We start from the raw sequence: 19643 nt of genomic DNA on the forward strand, positions 1-19643 counted from the left end.
CGCAATTATTCGGATCACCAAGTAGCATACGTTTACGCGTGTTTCGAAGTGTTCATGTCTTCCTGGAGTAAACAAAGAATATTAGTATGTTCTTATTTCCAGTCTCTGGCTGAAAAGTCAGGTTTTATTCAGTCATAGAAAGGTTTTACCCTTTGTGCGTAATCTAAAATGTATGTAATGCCGAAATTTAGCAATCCTAGTATTGATTGAAATTGTTTTTATGATTTTGGAGGCTTGAGCAGCGCACACTTTTCTAAAAAGTTAGCTGCCAGACTTTTGCCTTCACTTGACAACTCATATCCCAAAAATAGGACATTGAGGTGGGCTATTTTTGATTTTTTAAAGTTGAATTTCTAACCTTCTGCGGCAAATCCCATAATAATGATGCTTACCCTGGTCAAGTGCCTCTCTAAGTCGTCGTTTGTCAGATAGATATCATCCACACATGACAACGCTTCTTCATCAAATTTTTTAAGTAACTCTGTTACTCTTGCTGAAAATACACCCGGGCTGTTTTTATACCCTTGTGCTAGACGGTAGAATTGTCGTTGTTACCCCAACGCACTGAATGCGGTCAGATATCTGCTTTCAGGTGCTATATTTTGGCCCAAAAATACATTTGAGATATCAAGTGTGGTTTGTATTTTTTGCACACAATGTTATTCATTGGACCGCAAATGTCTTTGTGCATGAGTTTAAATGTCTGTAATCTAAAACTAGACGATATGTAGTGTTGGGTCTTGGAAATGGCCCTTGTTGCTGGGTTATCCCCAAACCTTTTAGGCCTCCCCTACGCAGTGCGCATGCGCTGAATAGGAGACCTTTAGCCATCATTGAGCTCTTTTTGAAGCACATAGTCATGCTAGTGGTGGCATACACCTTGCGAGAGCGCGCAGTGTCACACGAGAAGCACGAGTATGTGCTTCAAAAAAGAGCAGACTGCTCTTCCAAGCGCGCGCGCTACTGTCCTCACCCACACGTCCCGGCCACTCACTCGCTCCGCCGTCGCCATTTCTTTTTTGCTCGCGCTTCTTTTGTTCTTGTTAAACACTTATTAACATAATCGTATTAATCAAGGGAGGCTAGTCAATAAAGCAAGTACATCTTTCAGAGGAAAACTCAAGCGCACCGTTCCAAGAAGCTGCTCCAGATAGTCTCTTAAGTATCCTACCTTGATAGAAAGAATACCTTTTTGAAAGCTTTTATTTGAACATTTATTGATTTCATTGGCCTGCAGGGGCAATTTTGTTTTTTTTCTTACAAGTGGGTGGAATCGTAAATGATTACTTTCTTTATTTATTTCTCTCAGCACTCGTTCTATCAGAATATTTTCTTCTGTGTTGCAAAAGTCTGAATTTAACAAACTTTCCTACCAGTTAACAGTCGTAAATTATATGCGCGTGACTTGCTTGATGAGCGGCGTCATGACAGCTTTGCCTATAATGGTTTGTATTCCCTTTTCCCAGTGCGACCCAGGCTTTCTCTTTGTTATCTTTTTCTGTTTACAGTGGGCTTCTTTTCCGCAGAGACATTTTGATCGGTACCCCCAAAGTTGAGAGCCACGATTTTCCATTCTGCTCTCTCACCTTTGTCCACATACGTCTTTAACTCATGACCTGTATAAAGCCTCTCTACTTTTAAGACGCCAGATAGGGTGTGTAAACAAAAAAAAGTCCATCTTTTGTAGTGTCTGCTGATCTACATTGTTGGACTTCAAAATTGTGGCTGTAAACGAAACATTCGATTGCTTTATGGAATTGTAGGCCTTCATTAGTGTGCTTAATCGAGAATAATTTAGCATGCTCACAGAGAAGACATACTTTCAAAATTCCTTATGAGGTCGCAAGTCAATCGTATTTGAAACCGTTAACATATGCATGATATTCTTAGCAAATATCAATCAAGCCTTCCTATAATACTTTGTGTTCAGAGCTGGCCAGTCCAAATTTGGTGGCATATCAGTTCACTCAGTCTACTCATAAGGTGTCTCAAATATTACAACATTAAAAATTAAAAAATATTGTAGGTTGAAGGCTTAAGCATTGAGCTACCAAATGTAATTTACAGACACGGAATTTTGATCATTTTTTTAAAGGCCCTCAAAGCCAACACCGGTATTCTGTCAAAATGAAAACAAACTCTATTGACATTTTGGATGATTAATTCTTGGTCCAGCTTATCGTTCAAGTTAGGGCATTCTAGTCTGTTGCATTTGTAAGACTTCTCAAGGCGTGTACATGCTTGAAGGAATGCTGAGGCCTTGATATAATTCACTTCAACCGTGAAAGTAAGCAAGAAATGTGAGTTTAGCAAAAGAAAATCACAGTAGGAAAGTCAAGCAAGAATTGTTGCAATTTATGCAAGAGATTGGTACAGCGGTGATACTAAGTGTGCAAAATGGGACTGGTTCATGTTAAGAAATGTAGCTTTAGCATACAATACTAAATAGGAAATATTGCATCCATAATACTGTACAAGAGATGTAGTGACAGGAGCATATTCAGTAATTCGTATTGCAACAGTGGCTTATTTAGCAAAGAGTAATTTAGCTATACCATAAAAAACAAAAATATATCACATATTGGAATGTACTTAATATTGCACGTATATTAAACAATAATTTTTCCACTCCCAATGAGCTGGATATTGAATTGTCACTAAAAATAAACAATCTCACTAAGCAAGCAAAGTAACCACAACTGGTTGATCAATGGCAGTGAAGGATATATATATATTTTTTTTTTTTTAAAAACCTTTATTTGAGCAAGCATAGAAAAATACAAGAACGGGCCTACAACCTCACGGGCTGGCCGCTAATAATAAGGCACAAGGAAATAAGTAGAAATGTATTCCCGTGGTCAGGCACAAATCAAGTACCAAGCATTACTCCAAACATATCACAGAGCATATTGATTTTCTGTTTTATACATAAACACAACAAACACTAAAAAAGGCGAATGCATAGTAATCAAGGTCAGCCCAAAGAACGGAGGGGATGGTCAGCAATCAGGAGAACATAACAAGAGCCCTGAGACTCTAATAAGGTTGGGGGGGGGGGAGCAGCAGGGAGAACCGGAAATGCACAAGACAGTATGAAAAGGTTCCGGGAACGCTTGCCTAGGGAGATAGAGTAACATCAGTGGTGCCAACAAGGGGAGGGGTACAGATATCCCCACGATATTCATTCCACTGGCCCCAAATCTTCGTCCACGCCCTGGGTCTGCCCCTGGCCACATATACAGTCTTCTCACGAAACATGGACCAGTCCATGTTGTCCTCCCATTTCGAGACCTCAGGGGGTCTGGATGCGCCCCAGAGTTGCGCAATATCCCGTTTTGCAATCATGTAACCCAAGGTAGCCCATCTGGTCTGGGCTACAGAGTAGTCAGTGGGTTCCCACACATTCAACAGACACCGTCGTGTCTCCGGCCGCAGGGCAACACCAGTCACAGCAGTCATCACCTCAAGCACAGCAGTCCAGTAGGCCGCCACCACTGGGCACTCCCAAAGAATATGTAAAAAAGTAGCACTCGACCCACAACCACGCTTACATAACCCATCCGGGGAAAAGCCCATTGTCACAAGACGCGGACCAGTGACATAAACTCGATGAAGGATTTTAAGTTGAACCAAACGGAGACGGGCAGGGATGGCTACTTCTTTCGGAGAAGAGAGTGCCGATTGCCAATCCTCGTCGTCCAGTTCCAACCCATCGCCGACCCAAACCTCCCGAAGTCGGACCAATAAGTCTGCCCAATTATTGATCAGCTTCTTATAGATCAGGGAAATAGTGCTATCAGGCAGGTGGCCATCAAGGACACGATCTTCGAGGGGGAAGACTCGGGCAGGGCCTCATCAGGAGTCAGGACTGAGGCGAGGGCGTGTCGGACCTGCAGATAACGAAAAAATTCTCTACCATTCAAACCGTATTCCGCCTGGAGGGCCTGGAACGACTTCACACTACCTTTCGAACAGACATCACCCACCTTACATATCCCAATCATATCCCAGCGGTCGAAGCCCTTAGTAGACCAGAGGCACCCCAAACGTTCAGAGGCATAAAGCGGCGTCGCCAATGTCATTCGATCCTCCCATCCCAAACTCACATTCGCGGCTCGCCACACAGTGACTGCAATCCTGGACGGACCCACAAGATGGCGCCCGGCTGATCGAGAATAAAGCGCTCTATTAAAGTCCCCACCCGGCAGCTGGAGTTTATCCATCTCAAATGCAGGATTTCGACCCGGTGAAAACATCACATGATTAATAGCAGACAACTGGGAAGCCCAATAATATCTCTTGATGTCGGGGAGCGCCATGCCCCCGTCGTACCAAGGGATGGTGAGTTTCGCGAGGGCAATACGTGGACGCCCGTCCCAAATCAATTGCCTTTGAAGACTCTCGATCTCTCGGAAGTAGGTCTTGGGGATGTCGTCATAGGAATTCTGGAGCGCATAGAGGAACCGCGGCAAGGACATCATTTTAAACAGAGCCGCCCTACCCAGAGGAGACAAAGGGAGCTTACGCCAACGGGCCACGTCCAGTCTCAATCTAAGCAACGGGGGGAGGAGATTACGCTCAAATCGGAGCGAGGAGTCCAACGTAATGAAGATCCCTAAATATTTAAAGCCAGACTGGACCACCTGTATAGGAAGTCTGCTCGGCAATGGGGGTAAAACACCCGAAAGAACATACACGCAGGACTTGGCCCAGTTAATAACGAGGCCTGAGTTGGCTCCAAATGAAGTAAGAACATCAAATAAAACAGTCAGAGATTTACGCGGGGAAGTGAGATATAAAAGAATGTCGTCCGCGTAAAGCGAGACGCGGTCCTCAAAGTCCGGTGACCAGCGAATCCCTTTAAGCGAAGGCTCCCACCGAAGCCATGCAGCTAACGGTTCCAAGGAAAGTGCAAAAAGCAACGGAGACAAGGGGCAACCCTGACGGGTTCCCCTGCCAAGGGTGAAAGGGGTCGAAACTCTACCGTTTACCACTACTTGTGCTAGGGGTTCAGCATACAATAACTTGACCCAACCAATAAACTCAGGCCCGAAACCAAATTTCTCAAGAGCCGCCCAAAGATAAGGCCATTCCACAGTGTCAAAAGCCATCGAGGCATCCAACGACGCCAAAATGGCCGGCTCCGTCAGAAGCCCCGCCCTCGCAATCGCACCGTGGAGACGACGTAGGTTAAGAGCCGTGTTGCGATGCGGGATAAATCCGGATTGATCTGGATGGACCAAGTCACTAATGACCGTCAGAAGGCGGGTCGCCAGGGGTTTCGCCAATACCTTGGGCTCAACATTCAGCAGGGATATGGGTCTATAGGATGAACAAAGGTCCAGCGGTTTACCATCCTTGGGGATGACAACTATCGTGGCCAGACGCTGATCATATGGGAGAATACCCCGTTCCCGGGACTCCAGAAACATGGTGCGAAGATATGGCGCCACTCTGTCGGGACGTAGCTTGTACAGTTCAATTGGCAACCCGTTCGGGCCCAATGCTTTGCCCGAACGGAGTGAACGGATGGCAGTAGCTATCTCATCAACAGTAAAGGGGGAATCCAACGCTACACGATCCAAATCGGAAACACTGGGCAGAGCTATATCACGCAACAGAAGGCGAGAGTCAGCCACATCCCTCACAGACACAGGGGTATAAACCACGCGAAAATACTCAGCAAAACAGTCAACTATTCCAACCGGGTCCGTCACACTCTCACCACTCAATGACTGAATCACGGGCACCACACGATTAGCTCTCTCCTTTTTATCCAACCATGCCAGCAATTTACCCGCTTTGTCCCCTACATCATACAAACGACCCTGTTGCTCCCGAAACATCAATTTAGCAGCATCCGTGACCATAGATTTATAGGCAAATTGTTTCAGACCCAGGGCGTGGAGTTTCGCAGACGTGACCCCCGATTCCAAAGCAGCCTCCAATGCAGAAACCTCCCCCTCAAGGTCCACCACCTCCCGATTCCTCGCCTTCTTAGCTTCCACAATAAGGGAGAGGGCCTGCCCACGAATCACCGTCTTAAAAGCCTCCCACAGGGACACCGCAGAGGAAACCGACCCCTCGTTATCCAGAAAATATGCGTCCAAAGACTTAAGCAAAAGGCTGCGGGTCTCGGGGGAGGTAAGGTACCACGGGTTGATAGGAGCCACCCGGCCCACCGCCTCCACTCCAACCTCAAAACGGAGCCAGAGTGGAGAGTGGTCAGAAATGCCCCTGGGTAGGTGTACAATCTCACGCACCGCTGGCGACTGAGCCGCAGGCATCAGGAAATAATCCAGTCTAGACAGACTCCCATGGGCCCCAGAGTGAAAGGTGTATTGAAGCTGAGTAGGATGCAAAAGCCTCCAGCAATCCATCAAGCCAAATGTATCCAAAAACCCACCCAACCACTGTTGAGCCGCAGGAGTATCTCTAGGGGGGTGGCGATCGTGTAGACCGGAGAACACCGAATTAAAATCACCAGCCATAAATAGAGTACTATTAGGGAGGTCCAACAACACACGGCCCAAATCGGAAAAGGTAGAAGTCTGCAGGCCGGGGGGGCACGTAAACCGTAAATAAGGAGAGGGTACGACCCTCATAGCGACCCACAAGGACAGCATATCGCCCCCGATCATCCAGAATCACATCATCAATAGCTAGGGGGAGGGAAGCCCGAACAAGGATACCCACACCCCTAGAACCCGAGGTAAACCCCGAATGTGCTACGAGGCGATAGCCCCACCTATTCATCGCATGACAGATATTGCCCACCAAATGAGTCTACTGCAGGAAAACAATATCTGGAGATAAACGTCGTATGCATTTCAACACCACACTCCGTTTGATACGGTCCCCCAGACCGTTAACGTTCCACGAAACAAATCTCAACCCGCTACCCCCCATCCCACCCAACAACGCCAAGACCCCCCACCAATGAGCATGACACAAGAAACATCATCAAATACAGGATAGAGTCGCCTTGAGAACAGAACACACAAACAACGAACTTCCCAACCGCCCACCCCCCAACTAACAAGAGAACACCCCCCACCCTGCACCCCTGCAAAAAGCTAAAAAGCCACCCCAACCTGCAGTGTGCCTGTCGCCCAAGAACCCCCATTCTACACAAAGACCCCGGAGGAGGAAAGGCTCCGTCCCACCCGCCACCCCGATCAAGACCAATAACGAGAAAAAACATACATCAAATCACATAAGCAGTAGAGGAACGTAGGCATACACTCCTGGAAAAAGTTATTCAAGACAAGGCACCAGGCGAAGACGAAATGTTCAGCTCTCTACACCACCTTCAGCACCGCCCGGGTGGGCATCGGACTCAGTTTCAGGAGGTCGGTCAGGCAAGGAGTCCAGCCAGTCATTCACAGCATCCGGCCGATCAAAGAAAAGAGTTCGGTCATTGTACTCAACCCGCAGCCTGGTCGGAAAAAGCATAGCGTAGCGCATCCCCATGTCCCTAAGACGCTTCTTGGCACCACGAAATCCCATTCGCTGCTTCTGGACCTGTTGGGAAAAGTCCGGACAAAAGTTCACCGTGGCATTCTCAAAGGCCACCGGGCCCTTCACACGTGATGCTTGCAGGATAGCGTCCCGATCCCTATAGTGGAAAAGTTTTGCAACAATAGGTCTCGGCGGGGCACCTGGCTTACCCTGGCCCCCCGGAACACGATGTGCACGCTCCACTGTGAAAAATTTACTCAGTCCAGATGGAGAGAGGTGGTTTTGGATCAGGTCTTCAACCAGGAGATCAACCGAGTGGGGTTCTGGATTCTCCGGAACACCAACCACGCGAACATTACAGCGACGTGCCCTGTTCTCAAAGTCTTCCAAGCGCCGGGTCATGAAATCGTTCACCCTACGGAGATTGCCAATCTCCGTCTGTATCTCAGAGACGTCTGCCGTGAGGCTGGAGGATTTGATGTCCAATGATTTCACCCTTTCATTGGTTTTTGATAGATCGGCTCGAATTAAGTTCACATCAATGGCCACGGTGTCAATTTTGTGGGCCAAGGTTTCATATTGTTGGCCTATCGACTCCCTCATGCCAGAAATGGCGCCCATGATGTCCTGCAAGGAAGGCTCCGTCGACGCATCCACGATGTGGTCAGACGCGCTGGAACCGGGCAGGGCAGCTCCGGGGGACCCCTTAGAGTGGGTATAACGGTCCATGACGTTAGATTGGACCGGACCCCCGCGCAGAGGTGTCTTCGTCTTCCGAGTCTCCCGTTCCCCTCTGCCCGCCATTTTGGAGATGCGTCACAAGGAGATTCACCAGGGTCAACGGATCGGGCACCAGAAAGGGAGGCCTCGGGACCAAAGGACCGCCACAAGGGTACCGCTAGGATAGGGACAGCCAAATAGGAGAATAGTCCAGCCAAAGGCCCGACAGCCGACTCGTGCCCTGGACCCAGCTCTGGCCCGACTCGCTAGCCGATGTCTCAGCCTGAGGCAGAATCGAAACCGAAACTTAAGAGGGGGACCCACAAGTCCAATCCCCCTGCCGTTGTTGTTCAACTCCAAGACGGCCACTGAACCTCACCCAGTCCCGGGCGCACCTCAAGGGCGGAGCCCAAAAGTTCGAATCACCGTAACTCCGGCACCCGGTGTCAAAATAAATTTCTGAAAGGTCCAGGTAGATCAGCCCAACGTCCTCTATACAAATCCTCGTGGAAAATCAGGATTTGTTCAGGATATTATGCCGGGAGTGGCGGGGGTCCGGGGAGCGCTGTGCTCACGCGGCCATCTCGGATGCCCGCCAAGCTCCTCCTCCGGCAGTGAAGGATATTAATGGGGAAATATCAGGTAATTGAGTATCCTTGACAATAGCATTTGTGACCACGCTTTCTTGTTATGCAAGAACTATTGCAAATTAATAAGGAGTAACAAACACATTCATAAAATAAGTAACAAGCATTGGCATAGCCAATAGGTCTCGCTTTTGGGACCTTATAAGTATTGAGTTATGCAGCACAATATCTTTGGTGCAACAACATTAACTGTTGCATGGTTAAACACTTATAAGGTCCCATAGGGAAGACCTATTGGCTATGACAATGCTTGTTGCTTCTTCCTCCTATTTTTTCCTGACCTGTTTGTGCTGGTTTTAGGACTCTGGGCACTTTAACACTGCTAATCAGTGCTAAAGTGCATATGCTCTCTGTGTAAATTGTGTAATGGATTGGTGTTTCCATGATTGGATATTTGATTTACTTGCTAGTCCCTAGTAAAGTGCACTGAGTGTGCCAGGGCCTGTAAATCAAATACTACTTGTGGGCCTGCAGCACCGATTGTGCCACCCACGTGAGTAGCCTTAAAAAGGTAACTCAGACCTGCCATTTCAAAGTCTGCGTGCAGTTGATAACTGCCATGTCGGCTTGGCCAGTGCACACACTTGCCAGTCCCTAACCTTCCCTTTTCTTACATCTTAGGCACCCCTAAGGTAGGCCCAAGGTACCCCTGCGGGCAGGGTGCAGTGCATGTGAAAGGTAGGACATGCCCTCGTGTGTGTATCATGGCCTGATAGTGAATTATAGCCAATTTCATTTTTCACTATTGCAAGACTACCTGTTCCCCATAGGACAGAATGGGAAGTTTTTTTAGAACATCTGATAAACATAACTGGCCTCGGGAACTAGGAAGGAAAATAAAGTTTAGTACGCCTGAACTCAGAATCTAAAGATGCATCTTTTAGTGAAGGCGGTTTTTACATTCTGTGTTTGAAATTACCACTTTTTAGAAATTAGGTATTTTCTTGCTCAGTCATCCTGTCTGCCTCTGCTGGAATGTGGATTGCCTGTCTGGGTTTTGGATGCCCTAACAAGCTAATGTTATGTACCGAACTACGTAATTTATCTAACTGTAGCACTGCTTTATGTTGACATTTTTCGACCCAATGTCTAGGTGACGTGACTATTTCAATGTTTAAACTGCAGCTGTAGTTATGCCTCTGACAGCAAGAATTGTGATGTCAAAAATCAACTGTAATAACTTATTATAGATGATTAGCTACATAATTTTCCGTGTGTTACAATAGAATACAATGTTAAAAGTAAAACTACAAGTCCCAGAGTGCAACATTCCCCTAGCTGAAAACGTCATGGTGGACTAACATTGTGTCAAATGTTGACATGGCCCATGGGCCAATTTGTCTGTCATGAATGGCTCCACCTGTTATCTATCCAGCTATCTGCTAAGCTACTCCGCTTCCTTCCGCAATTTATTGCATTTTTTTTCACGTGAACCCAAGTGGTGCATCTGCTTAGAATTGTGCCTTTCGGGCAGCTGTAGGCTGACACTATGGCGGCCCCTCCCCCCTCTTTAGTCCTTGTTTCATTGCACGCTGACGCTGCTTTCGTTTGGCAGACAGCCGAAGAGCGGTGAGTTGTAACTGGTGGTTCCCGAGAGCGTTGTTTATGAAGTTTTGTGTTCTGAAAGTGCTCGAGAGCAGTGTTTTTTGTATTCTGTAGCTTAAAGACCTAGTTTGTACTACTGGTAAGCTATACATTAATAAACTATTCGAGTGATGCTAGCAGACCGCGCGTGCCTCGTTCTCATTACAGACTCGCATTTCTAAATCTTTCCATCCAAGATTTAGACTACAGATTGTGACTATTTGGCATTCTGTTTAGGTTGAAGTGATTAATTGCAGATTAGCCACAACCCTCTTATCTCTTTCTTGGGTTTAAGGCTTAAGTAGGACGTAATTTGTTATGTTCCTGGCAGCTGTGCATCTGTAATATAATTACATGATCTCTTTTGTGTAATTGGAGACTCTTGCAGACAATATTTTACAGGTAGGCAGTCCATGCGCAGCTTCGCCTAGCTTTTCTTGATTTTTCTTAATGTAATGCAAGTGTCTAATTTACCGATGTTCGGCGTATTTACTGCTCCATGTTAACGCTTTGGTCGAGCTATCTGTTCCTTCTACTTGCTTGCAATTGTTTCAGGGCCCAAAATCCAAGGGGTGTGAAGAGCACAGTCTGTAGGCAATCCTGTGAAAAATAGCAGGTGATGAAGGAGTGTTTTGTTGCACCCTGACTTACTTATAAAGTGGCAGAAAACAGTAAGCTCTACACCGTGCAGGGAGTGTGCTTGACAGTGTATTGCCTTAGAATTAAGCCCATGTGGGAAGCGTTTTCGTGATGTGTTTTTTTCCTAAAGTTGCTTTTCCATTAAGATTTGTTATGCCGCCCCCTTGCAGGGATTCCCCACAACTCCATAACATCAGATGCATTTGAGCCACCCATAGATGTGTGCAGGAAAGAGGCAGTGAGGGCAGTTGTCTGACTGCCAGGTTTATTTATTAACTAAAATGTAGCCAGGCTGATAAAAGATGCTCTAGTACACGTGCCAGGCAGTATCTTCTACTTAATGTTGGAGGATTGATCAGTGGAACAAACATGTCATTTGCTTACCGATTTAGCCTATGGATGACCAACCTAACTATGACTTAATGAACATTTCGATGCAAATGCGGACTTCGTATCACCACCGAGGATTCAATGGAGACCCTATCAGGCTTCCTTCCCACCAGGTCTGCAGTAGGCAGCCATTTTCTCATTCTTGACAACCACCACACAGCCCTGCAAAGACAACCAATCCTCCTCCCATTCTGTGAACTCTGTGCATGCCCTCATTACAGGCAACGGACTTCTTCTGTTCTGAATAAAGCTCATAAACTGGGTGTACCAAACTACCATATTTTTAGAAAGATACGTAGTGTAACTAAACCTTGTCTGTCACTGGCCCCATTTGTGTAAAGTTCTGGCATTATGTGTATGCTCGGAACCTTGTTATGGCATCCTGTGTTTCAAGAGTATGCATCTGGAGTATTTGAAGAAGATCAGCAAAAATGGTCAGGCGATTTAATCTATGTCTCTTCAGTAATTTTGCCCGGCGTTAAACGCCTCTAATACCTTACAAAGACTATCAAATAAAGAGGCAGGCGCTGGAGACAGGAAGACAGGAAACACGTTTTATTCCGACGGAGCAGAACACATCAGATCGGACAACAAGGTATCGTCTCGAGGTGCTCTCTGACAGCCTCTCTGAGACCTGGTCTTTTATACACTGGTTTATGACATGTGACCGTTCTTTATTACAACAAAGACATTGTGAAGTATGAGGATGACATCCCCGGCACCCCCCCCCAGTTCCGGCCCATTCCAACACATGACAACAGTAGAGGCCCTTATCCCCCCATACAACAGGAGGGGGCTATCACGCAGCTGAGTGTTTCGCCGATTCCTTTGGAATGTGTGCGCCTGATCGAATCTCAAGGGGTGGGGAGGTCATGATCAATAGTAGCTCCTTTGAGAAGGGTCGAGTGCATACAGTAGTGGGCAATAAACTGTATCCTCAGGCCAAGGGATGACAAGCGGTTCGTACAGACAATCGGGCTCAGAGGAAGGGGTCATCAAAGGAGAGGTATTCATGGAAGGAAAGGATCAGTGTGATCAGTGTGGATAATCGGAAGGAGGTGTTGGTCAGGCGCGGGGTGTGATTCCTAGAGACAGAGTCCTGTGGAAGGGGAGGTCATGACTTGTGCATGTGAGAGCGGGGGCAGCCAGGGTGCATGGGGGAGGCTTGCAGGGTCGGGGAAGTGTGCTGAGGATCGATCGTGAACAGGGAGACCATGGTACCTAAAATGGCTGTCGTGTACGTTCATACGTGAGTCTGTCATACGTGAGTCTGAGAAATGGACAAGATGGCGCAGATGATGTTTAGTCCATAAACTAAAATTCCACAGTCCTCCCTTTTAACATGTCTCGCCAGTTTGTCAATTCGGATTTATCCCCATAAGACCACGTATTTCTACCTCATAGAGGGGGCTCATGTGTTCAGTTCGACAGTCCAAAGTCTTAGGGCACATACAGTTAGAAATGAGTGAACACAAAGGTGGCAAACATTGAATACCTAAGCAGCACCCACACAGTACCACAACTGGTATCAGTATAAATCTTCATCCCCAGTCCTTCAAAGTGTCCCAAAACCAGCCTCCAAGCGACCATACTTCTTGCTCTTGGTTAACCTCTGAGGATAGTCTGTGAAGGTGTTCAATTGCTTTGTAGACTGAAGGCGAGTTATCTGGCACGTAGGTGCAACAGCTGGAGCCGATGATGCGGGCATGCTCCTCCACGGTCGGCCAGAATCACATCTAGAACAAGGCGGTTTTGGAGAGCCACCAGGCGGACTGCCTGAAGCTCAGCCGTGTTGTTAGCAAGGATGCCAGCCGTGATGTTAATGGTTGTTTCTACTGCCTGAGTTAGGTGTCGGATAGCGCGACTGTTTGCCATTGGTCCCCACAGAGGAACAAGTCCTTTTGCTGCATCCAGGAACTGTGCTCCGGTGGAGTCGGCTTGTTCAATATCTCCGGCGCGCTTTTGCCGGTGGTGGTAGGCTGAGGCCACATACGTGGGAGGAAGAATGAAGGCGATGTAGCACGTACCCTTCCAACCTTTCGGGAGCCAGGTGTAAGCTTTGGTGCCACAAACAAAGTACATATTCGGAGAAGCAACAAAGGAAGGAGGATCAACTGAGACCAATGTTCTGGTGATGTGGCAGGAACTGTGTCCCACCAGCTGCGTTCCCTGGCCTTCGAGACACACAAGTCCTGTGACATTGATGACGGACAGGGCCACGGTCAGGGTGGCAGCTGTTTGCTTCCGCAGGTGGGAGAAGGTGGGTCTGGCTGGATTGTGGAGTACTTGCACTTCGACTCTTTCTTTGGCAGGGATGTTCATAAGGAAGGCGGAGCCTGAGACCGCAGGACAAATGGGGGCAGACGTTCTTCCCGTTTTGTTCAGCCAGAACCCATAGTAGAAGTGTGACACTGTCTGACCAGAAGCGGCGTTGTCCTTGTTGCTCTCCTGCAAGAGGATCAACCAGGCGAGGCAGGAGCCGTGAACTGAGAAAGGAGAAGGGATGAAAGGTATAGAGTGTTCAATGGCATGCGGGAGCAACCCGCAGATCCAGCAGTTCGTGGCATTTGTAGCAAGGTTGTGCTGGTGCAGCAGTTGCACGAAGGAATTGTTCCAGAACAACCTACGCCTCTCTCGGAGCTGAGGCGAAAGGGGGATCAAATGATGCTCTTTCATGGTGATTGGCTGTACAGTGGCCAGCAATGTCTGGTGAGCGGGTGTGCTGTCCTCCAAGATCCAGAAGGAAGTCATGAGGAGGAGGCAAAAGAGGAAGACGATGAAGAAGGCGATTGTCTTTGATCTGTGCAAATTGTCAGTCTTTGGGTTCCTGTAGTGGGTATTTCCGGTTGCGTCCATCATCTTCTTGTCTGGCGCTTCCATCATCTTCTTGTCTGGCGCATCCATCATCTTCATCTTCAAGGTGCTCGGTAGTGGGCAGAACCACAGACTTCGTTTAGCTTCTCTCCGGGTGACCCTTGGTTGGTTTAGGCCACCGTTCTGAGATTTTAACTTAGTCCGTGGTCTACTTAGCCGAAGCTCCCTCCTTTCGACGCAGGAAATACCCTTCCCGGGATGGCACAGTGGGATCAGAGAATTTTGCAAGTTCAAGTGCCTCTGTATCAGGATAGCAGTTCAGTGATGAACGGTCCTTGTTAAGGAGCTCTTCTTGGGTGTTGACGTTTCCTGTCGTAGCCAGGGTTGAGGAGACCTTCTTACAGTGATGACCGTGCAGCCAGTGCTTCTTTCCCTCCACTCGAAGAGCCGTCCGAGTGGTGATCAGTACTTGCCAGGGGCCCGTCCACCGGGGTTCCAGACTCTTCGCTCGTTGAAAGTTCCGGACTAGGACGTAGTCTCCCGGTTGGATATCGTGACCGGGGCCCCTGGAAGCATCGGGGATAGCCTGCTGCACCTGTTGATGAATGACAGTCAACGTTTTAGTTAATTTGCACAAATAATCTGACAACAGGACGTCGGGGACGTCGTGAATGGAGGTTGGCTTGGGGGCAGTCCAGAGGTTCATTGGTCGTCCAAACACCACCTCGTAGGGGGTCAAGTGGTGCTTAGTGGGAGTGGAGCGCATCGATAGCAATGCCAGTGGGAGGGCATCTGGCCACTTAAGCCCTGTGGTGGCCACTATTTTTGATAGTTTCAGCTTCAGTGTAGCATTGTGTCGCTCAACTAGGCCAACGGATTGGGGGTGGAAGACCGCATGGAACCTTTGTTTTACTCCCAGCCCCTTCAGGATTAGTTGGATAACTTCAGCTATGAAGTGGGGGCCATTGTCGCTCCATAAAATTCGGCAAAGGCCGTAACGAGGGAAAAACTCTTTCAGTAGTACTTTGGCAGTAGTCATGGCAGTGTTATCACGGGTTGGATAGGCTTCCACCCATTTGCTGAAGGCGCATACAATGACTAGTACATACTTCAAACCTTGGCATCTCTCCAGCTGGATGTAATCCATCTGAAGGACTTCAAAGGGGTGGTCGGGGGTCCCAAACCCTCCCCGGGGTACCACAGTTCCTTTCCCGGGGTTGTGTTGTAGGCAGATAAGGCACTGCTGGACCAGGCGTTTGGCTGAGTCGGGGATTTTGTTGTTGTGCCAGACTTTGGAAATGAGTTCAATCATGGGGGCAGAACCTATATGTGCAGGGGAGTGTGCCATAGTCAGTATGGGTATCAAGTATGAGTCAGGCAGCAACCATTTGTTTGTGTCTTTTGTCCGCCAGCAGCCTTCGTCGTCCTTCAAACCCACCCGTGCCCACTCAGTCAGTTCGTGAGGTGTGCTGGCCGACTGGATGTCCCTAATCGTTTCCCTAGCGTCAGTCCATTTTTCCGCTTGCGACCTGGTCACATACATGCGTGTCGTCGTCCTATTCTCAGCTGTGGTTCGGGCAGTGATGTCGGCCAGTGCGTTTCCCTGTCCAACTAAGTCCGTCACCTTCTTGTGTGCCCGGCATTTGATCACTGCTAATCGTTCGGGGAGGAGAACTGCTTTAATCAGGGCGGAGACTAAATCTCCGTGGAGAATGGGTGTGCCATGGGACGTCAGGAATCCCCTTTCCCTCCACAAGAGCCCAAAATGATGAACCACCCCGAAGGCGTACTGGCTGTCCGTGTAAATGTTTGCCGTGGTTCCTGCCGCTATGATACATGCTCGTGTGAGGGCAATTAGCTCTGCCGCCTGTGCGGAACGTTGTGTGATGCGGGCTGTTTCAACTACTGTTCGGGCTGTCGTCACCGCATAGGCAGCTGAGGTGGTGCCGTCTGGGAGTTTGATACAAGAACCGTCTACCCATAGTTCTCCATCAGGGTCTGTAAAAGCAGTGTCTCTAAGGTCAATTCTACTTCTGGTCTGTTCGTCCGTGAGGGTCACACAGTCTTGTATAGGGGGCACATCGGGGTCATTTTCAGGCAAGGGCAGCAATGTAGCAGGATTCAAAGTCGTGCATCTCTTAAGAGTGATGTGGGTGTAAGTAGAGTCAATTCGTATCCCGTCAGTCGTGCACTAGTCAGGTGTTGGGTCTTGGTCTGGTTCAAGAGGGTGTCAACTGCGTGGGGTACTAACACCGTGAGAGAGTTCGAAAGTACGATTCCCTCACTCTGACGGATAGAGACAGCAGCGGCGGCTACTGCTCGAAGGCAGGCAGGGAAAGCTCTGGCGACTGGGTCAAGAGTGGCAGAGAAGTAGGCACAAGGGCGTTGTTTGGAGCCGATGGGCTGAGTTAGAACAGACAATGCGCATCCCTCCCTTTCGTGAGTGAAGAGAGAGAAGGGCTTGGAGTAATCTGGTGTCCCTAGGACGGGTGCCGAGCAAAGGGCATCTCGCAACTCCTTAAAGGACGCTTGGCATTCGGGGGTCCAAGGGAGCGGGAAGGGAACATCTTTGGCCAACAGGGAAAGTAGGGGTTTTATGATGAGACTGAAATTAGGTAACCATTGTCGGCAAAAAGAGGTAAGGCCCACCAATGAACGGACTTGCTTCTGTGTTTTTGGGATGGGGGTGTCTAGGATGGTTTGGATTCGATCGGGTGTAAGTTTCCTCCCTTCTTTGGACAAGAGATGGCCTAGGTATGTTACTTGAGGTTGACAGAACTGCAGTTTCTTTTTGGAGACTTTGTGGCCATTCTCCGCAAGAAAGTGCAAGAGTTGGATTGTGGCTGTGATTGCAAGAGGAGTGGTGTCGGCTGCCAAAAGGATATCATCGACATATTGGATCAACACCACTCCATCTGGTAGCTGGACGGCGTCCAGCTGTCTTTTGAGGGTCTGGCTGTAGATGCTGGGACTTTCAGTGTAGCCCTGGGGAGCTCTACAAAATCGATACGAACGGTTTTGTAAAGTGAAGCCGAAGAGATAACGGCTGTCTGGATGGATGGGGATAGAGAAAAATGCATTCTTGAGATCAATAACGGTGAAGGTGGTGGCAGTGGACGGGATGAGGGTCAGAATGGTGGTGATGTCTGAGACTACGGGGTACTGTGGCACTACCACTTTGTTGATTTCTCGCAGGTCGATGATGAAGCGGTACGCTTTCTCATCTCCCTCACCTTGCTTCTTAACAATGGGTAGGATAGGGCTGTTGCAGACATTGCTAACCACTTCCTCTACCACTCCTGCATCTACCAGGGACTGAATAATCGCTACCAATGCCTTCTCGCCTTCGGGCGATATCCGGTACTGTGGGAGTTTCGGGAGTATGGCGTCTGGTCGAACAGTTATGTGCACAGGATCGATCATCATTCGTCCTACATCCGAGTCGTTGCTGGCCCATAGGTACAGGGGTAGGGTGTCAAGCAAGGTTAGGTCAGCATCAGTGATAGAGTACATATGTCGTGCGGGGCAGGATCTGGACATGCTTGGGTTGTCGTACAGGATGACTCGGACTCCATCTGGGGAACACCTAATAGTAGCTCGGAAATGTCTTAGTAGACCTTGCTGGTCAACACAGAGCTCGACTGGATCCCTCCCTCGCCCTTGGCAGTCCTATGCAAAGTCGTGAGTATTGTCGCAGCCGGACTGTTGGCACTGATTCTGTCGGGGGCGGTCAAATGTGTTCGGTCTGTCAGGTTGGTTACTGTTGGTGTCGTGGGTGTGCCCTCGTCCCTGCCCTCTTGTCCTGGGGCCATTTGCCATGTCCCTTGTCTCGTTATTCTTAATCGCTTCTCGGAGGACCGGGCATTGAGATTTCCAGTGGCCAAATCCTTTGCAAAACGCACACTGGTTCTCATCGAGGTCTGTTCGTGGAGCGCCAGGTGTGGGTGTGCGGTCTCTAGGGGGTGGATTTCTAGGGGCATTCGACCGGTAGTTTCTCCTATACTGCTCCCTTCCTCGAGTCACTCCCTGTAATTGAGCAATCATCACTCGTTCTTTTAAGTCCTTTTTCTTTCTCTCAGTCGCCCTCTCGTTCTCGTTCTTTTGGTGTTCATAATACTGAGCCATCTGAAGGATAGCTGCAGGTTTGGAGGCCCCCCAACTACTCTCGCTTGTCTGTAACTTCTGGGAGACCTCTTGTAATAGCCCCTTTACGTAGTTTTGCACGAATAGGTGTTGTCCGGTTGCGGTGGTCATGTCTTGGCCACTGTAGTCGGAGAACACTGTCTCAAATCGGGAGAAATATTCTGATACGTCTTCCTGGGGTTTCTGACGGCAAGGCGTGACTATCGACCAGTCTACCTTTCTCTCTGGGATCAATGTCTTTAACTTCTGCACTATTTTGTCCGGGAGTTCCAGTATGTCTTTTACAGGTTTCCTACCGGGCTCTCGCTGCCTATCTAGTTCACTGAGTTGATTCCAGGTATGTCCAAACAGATCTGTGTGGTTGGCCTTCGGATTTGCTTCCACACGTCAGCCGGCAGACATAACCCAAAAAGCAAATCAATGTCCGCTAGAGTCATTATGGTTGAGCCCAAGGCTGTACTTAGTTCGGTATAAAAGGCTGTCGGGTTCTTTCTTAAATCGGGCAGGGTTTGCCTAAAGGTTAAAATATCTTGTCGATCCCATGGTTGATAAACCCAGTTGTACACAACCCTCCCTTTTGCATCTGCGTGGTTAATATCGTCGTTTGTTCCCTGACCTCTTGGCGGAACCCAGTAGGGGGCGGCTTCTCTGATAGGCATCATAGTGTTGGCTACTTCTAATGGGGGCTCATCCGGGACTGAGACTGTGAGCTTAACCTCTGGTTTCTGTTCAGTGATGTGGCGGAAGACCTCAAGCGTTTGCATGAAGAGGTCCGTCACGTCATGCTCGGTCCCATCTCCAACATCGATCCTTCTATATAGAGTCGTCAGCTTAGCAGGACCCTTAGTTTGATACCTATCCTCATATGCGTTCAGGGTGTGGAAGCTGAACCGTAAAATGAAATGCAGTTTGTGGCTACCAGCATGTGAATTGTACATATCCATCGCATATTCTTCGCTCTCTTTCCGTTCTACCAGTGTCTTTGCTATCTTATCAATCCCATCCCGCTCATCTTTGCTCAACCTATTCGGTCTTGCCGTTAGCTGCTTGCTAGTCTCGAGTTCATCTGATGTTGTTACCAATGTGGCTGGTGCGAGGGCCGTAAGAGCCGGGGCACTAGCGCTAGGGTCACCCTCGCCCGTGCTCAGGACTGGTAGGTGCTGTGCCAGTGGCTGGCAGGGGGCATAAGGAGGGGGCATGTAGATGATCGGAGGACCTAGCAGTCACTCGTCGTTTGCCCGTTGT

The 19643-nt window shown here is 48.6% G+C and overlaps 1 protein-coding gene across 1 annotated transcript in view; it reads left to right on the forward strand.

Moving 5' to 3' along the window:
* The first annotated feature begins 10278 nt into the window (after positions 1–10278).
* The window catches only part of POLR3G (RNA polymerase III subunit G), a 471818-nt gene continuing 462453 nt past the window's right edge, over positions 10279–19643 (forward strand). Inside the window, exon 1 of the mRNA XM_078677340.1 lies at positions 10279–10397. The gene's annotated coding sequence lies outside the window, so the exon portion shown is untranslated. The remainder of the gene's footprint in view (positions 10398–19643) is intronic.

Source organism: Lissotriton helveticus, chromosome 2_1 (genome assembly GCF_964261635.1).
Source record: "Lissotriton helveticus chromosome 2_1, aLisHel1.1, whole genome shotgun sequence".
NCBI classification, from domain to species: domain Eukaryota; kingdom Metazoa; phylum Chordata; class Amphibia; order Caudata; family Salamandridae; genus Lissotriton; species Lissotriton helveticus.